The 7739-nt window shown below is 37.7% G+C and overlaps 1 protein-coding gene across 3 annotated transcripts in view; it reads right to left on the minus strand.

Annotated features, from left to right (window-relative positions):
* Positions 1 to 5529, minus strand: part of baiap3 (BAI1 associated protein 3) — a 142611-nt gene extending 137082 nt beyond the window's left edge. The window contains exon 1 of one of the 3 annotated variants that reach the window (XM_039775309.1): positions 5334 to 5520. The gene's annotated coding sequence lies outside the window, so the exon portion shown is untranslated. Of the gene's footprint in view, positions 1 to 3400; positions 3420 to 5333 lie in introns of those variants that run through there. The other 2 variants (XM_039775310.1, XM_039775311.1) reach the window with 2 other exon arrangements.
* Between the last annotated feature and the right edge of the window lie 2210 nt (positions 5530 to 7739).

Raw genomic sequence — 7739 nt, forward strand, 5'->3', positions numbered from 1 at the left:
TAAACCTCTTTTTCTTGACCTAATTTAAAAATAAATTGTCTTACTATTTTTGGTGCACATCTATAATGACAAGCAAAAATCTGAGTCAGGATTCATGTAAGTTTTAAAAACAATTTAATAAATGGTGATCCTTGAATAACAATATATTTTAATTACTTTATAAGGCTTTGCGCTAACAAAACCATTGGATGAAGCAAAGAGCTTCATAACATTCATGAATTCAGATGTCCTGTATTACTTGAACTTGCCAAGGATACCTGAATATTAGCTTCAGGTCTATCTAATATGAGGACAAAGTTCTACAAAACTGGACAAACAAAATCTCATAATTTGAAATTTGAATTAATTTGAAAAAGTTAATATTCCCTTGTTGAATGGATTACAAAAAATGCAATCAATTAACTTAATCAGTTAAAAAATGCCCTAAACTGTTTTTTTTTTTTGCATTTATAAAAAAACATAGATTTTATGCCTCACAGTAAGGAGACCAGGGTTCAAATCTTGGGTCCTCTCTGCTTGGAGTTTGCATGTTCTTCCCATGTCTGCCTGGGTTTTCTCCGGGTGCCCCTGTTTCCTCCCATTCTCCATGGACATGCACATTAGATGAACTGACAACACTAAATTGGCCCTAGTGTGTGTTTGGTGTGTGTGTGTGTTCGACCTGTGATGGAATGGCACCCTGTCCAGGGTTTGTTCTTGCCTTACACCCTATGCTAGCTCACATGACATAGATATTAAGAGGCACAAAAGAAATGATTAGATTTCTATACCGATATATTTACATCTGCGGAAAATTTCTATTATGGCTTGTTTTCTGAAAGAAGAAATTTTATTTCTTTACTTAAAACTAGGAAATAAACATTTTTAATTTGGCAGTAAAAATTAATTCTTTAAAACAAGCATATACTCTTACAAATGTTTAACTGGCCATGTTTGTGCTGTAGTGTTGAATAAAATTTCAATCTTTTACATGTAAGAATACATTTGCATCTCATCATTCACATTGAATATAATTAAAATGCTTGAGTTAATACTGCTATTCAGCAACGTTTTACTAATTTATGCCAAGAACACCCAACATAATAGTATTTTTTACTGTGTTAAAATTAGGACTACTTTTTATTTTTTTAATTGTCTGTTGAAGTTACAGTTTCAGCTTTTACCTGTCAAAGCTATGCCAGGGATATAATATGAAAAGTCGAGTCCCATAAACGTAGCCACAGTACTTTTGAAACACAATATCAGGAATGCATTGCACACAAGTCATTACACTGATCAGACTACAGTTGAGCAAAATCATGATCTTCATCCATTTTACTGAAGGGGACCTGCATGATGCCACTAAATTTGAAAAAGCCATCAAGGAAGTTTAACATATGCACCTTTCACTTCATAGAAAATAAGCTAGCACTATGACACTACTGTTTCACAAAAGTGTACAGTTCTAATGCAGACAGAACAGGTATGTAGAAAATTATTTTTTCAACTGTTTGCTGGCCTCATGCACTTGTTAGCACTGCTACTGGACAGCCCCAGTCTTGTACATGAGTCATGCATGTGTAGTTTGTGTATTCTTTATGTGTTATTATGTCTTGTCTTTTTTCATCTAAAAGGCCGCTTGAATCTAAATGATTCTGAGATGTTGCCCTTTCAATTTAGGCAGCTCATAGTTGATATTTTCCTAGACAAGCCTGTGGTTGTAAACTTCTCACTTCACTTAATGTTTAAATCTATATTGCCGTATTCTGTTAGATAATGATGATTTCAGAGGATACTACAGTGCCCTGATGCCAGTCAAGGCCGCCCATTACCCGCATTACATTGTTTGATTGATTTTGTGTGACATGAATGGAGCATGAACTTTCATGCCTCATTAGTTATTACCAAAAGAGGGACATATATGATTTGTTAGCTAAGTTAATGTTAATGTTTTAGAGCTCTTCACATACAGAAGTAAAATTCAGGTATGGTCCAACTAGAAATTTCAAAACCAAAATGCACTGCATCCTACATTACTCAAAATGAAAGATCTACTTATTCAAAGAATTCACTGTAGAAATTAATAATGTACATCCACTATGCATGCCACTCATACATTCCTATACCCCGTTTGCTCACTACACAAAATGCTGTAATCTTAGATTGCCATGATCATGTACACACAGACTGAAAAAAAATAAAGAAAATGAAGACATGAATGGAGCTTTTGAACATATTTTGAGTCTCCAGCCCTGATCCTTACGAACTTTCTTCAGGCCAGTTCTTGCCTTTGAGTGAGGTCCTCTTTATTAGATGCTTTGCTTTTGTCCTCAAATTGTAATTAGTAACAGAAAGTTTGACAACATGAAACAATAAATATTTAAATTGTTTAAATGTTTTTCTTTTAAAATTATAATATATTTTACAAATAGAGTAACAATCCTAATGAAATGTTGAATTAATATTTTGTTAAAAATTTAAAAGTATTCCCTTGATGACGAGTATGCATATTGCTAGTAATGACAGAATGACTGGTTCTCAAAAGAAGTTATGGCTGGCTAGTAATTCCAACATGTTATCTGCCTTTATCTTGCTTGATCTCTCCTCTGCCTTTGACAAAGTCCACCACCAGATTCTCCTTGCCAGCCTCTCTGACTTTGGCATCACAAAGTGTGCTCTCATGTGGTTTGATTCCTACCACTTGGGTAGTTCCTATTGTGTGCATAAGGCAAGCATGGGGGTGTTCCAAGGATCGATTCTGGACCCTCTCCTCTTCTCTTTGTATACCTCATTACTAGGTCCTATCTTATGATGCCATGGTTTATGTTAGCAGTACTATGTCGATACCCAACTCTACCTGTCATTTCCTCCAAAGAACCATGCAGTATCAACTAGAATCTCTCTGCATGTCTCACAAATATTGCAAGATGGGTAAAGGAGCGCCATCTACAGCTCAACTTGGCAAAAACAGACCTTCTTGTTATCCCTGCACATCCGTCTATTGAACACCCCATCACTGTTGAACTCTGCTTCTTAATGCTAACACCAGCCAAGTCTGGGTGGTGATCAATGACCAGTTGTCTTTCACTGACCACACAGAAATGGTCTCTCAGTCTTGAAGATTCACTCTACAGAACATCAGCAAGCACAGACTGTTTCTTACGGGTATATAGCACAATTCCTGGTCCAGGCTTTGGTGGTGTTGCTTCTGGATCACTGCAGCTCTCTGATGTCAAGAGTACCAGAATGTGTCAACAAGCTGGCTGCAAATTATTCAAAACAGAGTGGCAAATCTGGTGCTCAACCATTCAACGCTGGTACATGTCACTCCTCTTTTCAGATCAATACATTGGTTCCCTATAGTAGCACATTACCTCCATATGTTCCTGGCACATATTAAATTCAAATCCTTGATGCTTACCTTCAGAATAGTTGATGCGTCAGCACCTATATATATGGAGACGCTTGCGAGGGCCTATCCTCCTTCTCAACCACTCAGGTCTGCAGATGAAAGGCATCTTATGGCATCACATCTCAATCCAGACTATTTTCCTGGAATGCGCAGCCATTTCTATCTGAAATTCTGACTCCCTTCAATATGTTTAAGAAATGTGTGAAGAACCTCTGGTGTAGTAAATTTAGGTTCTTGTAGCTAAGAAAGTGTAACTAGCTTGTACTTCGTTTTGTACACTTCACTTGTGATAAGCAATATTGTAACCTTGCCCAGTGCCCCAGACTGATGTTTTCTAGATTATCTTGACCCAGCTTGTAAGTCATTTTGGATAATATTGACTGCTAAGCTAATAATTGAACAGTACATAGTTTGAACCCATTACACATTATGCGTTATTTTAAATAAACAAAACCTATAGTCAACAAAAGAAGATATCACTTAATTTTAACTACCAAACGGAAACGTAATCTGCATTCTTTTTGGAGAAAACTGTAAAATCAACACTGTAGCGCTTTCCTGACTTCACACGCCGAATTTAAACCGTCTAATTACATAATTCGTACATGTATTCTGAAGGTTACATTTCTATTAAAAACGGCAGAAACGAAAACCAGCAGATTTCAGAATAATCGGGGGCGAGGCTGGACAACATGCGATCACAATAAACTTGAACGAAATGATAGTAAATATCTTAAGCCTAACAACATTAATCCCTTAAACTAAGTTTAAACCTGCCACTTTATTTGCACATCGTTACAGAATAGTGTTTATTATAACTGTAGCTGGCTAAAAAAAAAAAATACATTTAATAAACTTACTCGTGTTTTACGTTCTACCACTGAAGTAACGTCCAAACCTGCGCGTAAATAAATTCTCGCTGCCTTCAGTTTCAGCGGAACTCGGAGTGGCGAGGAGTCAAAACTTCCCGCCCAAACTGGGCTTGCTGTTTGTCCGAGTCGGGCCAGGCGCCTTCAGCCTGCCCACTACACAAATGTCTGGCCAGGTGCCCAGCGGCATGTCATTGTTATCGAGCTATCCTGTCGATGCCTATCTAGTAAACGTTAGCTCTGCCCAAGGCTATTTGTAGCTGCTTAGTTCACGGGATAAGAAGTTGAAGGACGTCGATGCTTTCTGTCGGCATGTGTAAATAGTATTTACTGGTAAGCATATAACTAAACAGAGTTAAAAGGAACGTGCAAATGAGTTGCGGAAATGCGTGTTTGTATTTGTGCGCGCGAGGTGTCTTGTTTGCACTTGGCATTCGAAAAAGCGACTCCTCCCTTTTGCAGTCGAAACTGGTGAATTTGCTAAGAATCAACTTTTCATGTGTAATGCTTTGTAATAACCGAAATGTAAAAAAAAAAAATCCTCCAAAACACCGTTTGTTTTTGCAGCCAGAATTTAAGGCTGCGTAAGCTTAGGTCTAATCACTGAGCTATTTACTCTCAGGCATTCACAGACTAGACACCGACACGCGCGCTCGCAGGCGCACAGACGAGACACCAACACGCGTCCGCGCTCAGCCTTACCAAGTTGTTTGTTTATTATATAGACAGTCTTGTTGAGCAAACTTGCAGATTTAAAGGATTGCTTGCGCTCTGGAGATTCATTTTAACATTCATCCGTCCATTATATGAAGCAGCTTAGCCAAGTCTGGATCGTGTGGTGGACCGGATTCAAGCGTATTACAAATAATTTCGAAATTGGCTTTGGGAATAGTCCGCCACAACAGGCTATTCATGGCACCATGGACAGCAACTTTCCTCGCATTGCTGTATCTTAACGATCTGCAGTGAAAGAGCCTGTACTGTAACAGCTCCTAACTTGAATTGCCTGTGTGTTATTTGCTCGCTTTATCAGCTAGTCAGTCATACATACAGCATTCACTCCCCACACTCACCTGTTAAATTTTCCGCACAGTAATTTTTAAACTATTATTACTGAATATCGAATCCAAGCGTGAGTCTTAAAGTCTTCTTTTTTATTTTCGTCAAGCGATGAGTGGAAAATCTGAGCTCGATTCGATTTCCCCGCCGGTCCTTCTAACACTTTACAAGTGGCAGCACGAAACGGTTTTATTTTGCTGATCGATCGATTCTCGGTTTTTCAAGAGATGCCCCCCTCGCTCCTTCCACCGTTAATCCCACTTCTCCCTTATATGGTTACAGGAAGTGCAAGAGAAAGCTTCGCCCGAGCTGTTGCTGGGGGGAATCTAACAAGCACGTTTTTTTTCTCTGTTTAGCACCTGGACATACTTGAAGCAGCTTCCTGTAATTCTCTTTCTATTATCTCTTTATTATGCGTTCGGTAACAGCGTTTCATTGATGAGTGCGTCTTTTGTATGAAATTAATTCATACAGCAGTACACAAGTAGTATGTAAGACTGCATTTTAAGTAAGAGTTTTGACTCGAGAACCGCCGTGAGACGAGAAATGCAAACTATACAGCAACCATTCCCCGTAGCAAAGCAAAATTCTAGGACAGATTGAAGTAAGCCTTTTTAACAGGGGGCCACTGGCTACAGGTTTTCATTTCAACCGATTTCTTACTCCTAAAATAACCGGTATAATGGATTCATTTAGCAGCTCATGTTCTTCCTGGTTAGTTTCAGAACTGGAGTTAAAAACCCAAGGTGCCACAGCTTGATTGTGTGACGATTTTTGCAATTTATTGAACCCAGTTTGTTATTTTGTTCACAGAAATGTATCCACTATGTTATATGTGCTTATCATGAATGTCCTGTTTTGATTGAACTGTTGATTTGCGTTTTACTCTATTTTTAGATCAATCATTTTCGCAATATATTAATCAAAATTTTTGTCATTACAAAACAATTTATGAACCAGAAAACACCAAAAGACTAATTTAAACAGCAGAATTTAGTATGTGAGTTGTGCATGTATGGGTAAATGTTTAACTTTATTACTGACTGATAATTTACTTTGTTTAGCACTCTTGGTCATGTAATGGCTTAAGTGACATTATACTATTATTATTTTTTAGTTCACCTATAGGTCTTTCATGACTATGTCTACCACTAACCTGGCATCATAACCGGCCTTCTTCCTGTAGGTAGTGAGCCCACAAGATGGACCTGAGATTGATCGGGTTATATTGCCTATTAAACCACCAGGTGCCTGCCAGTAAATGCCACCCCCAGGGTTGGCTCCAGGTTTGCGTCTCAGTAATCACATCCTGGACAAGGTACACTGTTTTCTAATTTGGGGGGCCTGGGCTGATCTCCTTGGCCTACTTGCCACCAAGACCCTCACCAGGAAAAGAGGTATGAGAAGATGAGAAAAGATGAGATGAGAAGTTTTTTGTTGTGGTAGTTATTTGGATAAATAAAAAAAGACCTAAATATTACCATAGGTAAGGGTAGCCATGTAAAATTGATGGCACACAAGGGGGAGAATGGTTGTTTCTTTTAGAAAAGATAGCAATAGAAGAAGGAATAAGTTGTAAAATCTTCCATGAATGCATTCTTAACAGATGTATTGTTTACAATGAAATCATTCTGACTAGCTATGTAATTGTGTATGCAGAAAAGCTCCAGGTCTTTATTTGGTTCTACTATCAGTCTGATCAAAGTGCTCACAGTGAAAATTTTATGACAATGTGACCCTCGACAATAGTGTCAAAATGCACAGATGTGTCTCCAGCTGCAAAATGCTAATACAAATTATAGGACTCAAACTAAAACTACCTATGTTTACTTGGAAAACAAAAGTTGTTTTAATCAACAAAAAAAGTACTCATTCCATTTATTTTTTTCCATTGAGGTTATTTGTTATGATACTATTTCAAAAACCTAATCTGAACAACGGTGCATGGTAGCAAAGTAAAGAATCAGACAAACATATACCTATCTTAACCCAGCTATATGGATGCTATTCTGAAGCCAGAACCTATACCAGCAGCACAGGGCACAAGGTAAAAACAATGATGGATGGGGCACCAGACTATCACAGGGCATGCTCAAACACAATGAGATAATTTAGAGTGACTAAATAACCTAGTTACTGTTAATTGGATTTTACCCAATTTTAAAATAAATCATTTCTGCAAAATATTAATTAACCTTAATTTCAGTACACATTAAATTGTTGAAGAAAACATTTGTATCAGGAGAAAACCCCACAGATTGTGCCTAGTTTGAGATTTGAAACCAGAAATCTGGAATTAATCTAGCAATGTCTCTTTATGAAATCAAATATGTTTTCATTAGCAGTAATTTCATGTCTAGTTTGCTGAAGTTTACCAGCCATACTTGCTACTCCTATGTGGCACACATTTTTGGTGGTCA

The sequence above is a fragment of the Polypterus senegalus genome, chromosome 13 (genome assembly GCF_016835505.1).
Source record: "Polypterus senegalus isolate Bchr_013 chromosome 13, ASM1683550v1, whole genome shotgun sequence".
Lineage (NCBI taxonomy): Eukaryota > Metazoa > Chordata > Cladistia > Polypteriformes > Polypteridae > Polypterus > Polypterus senegalus.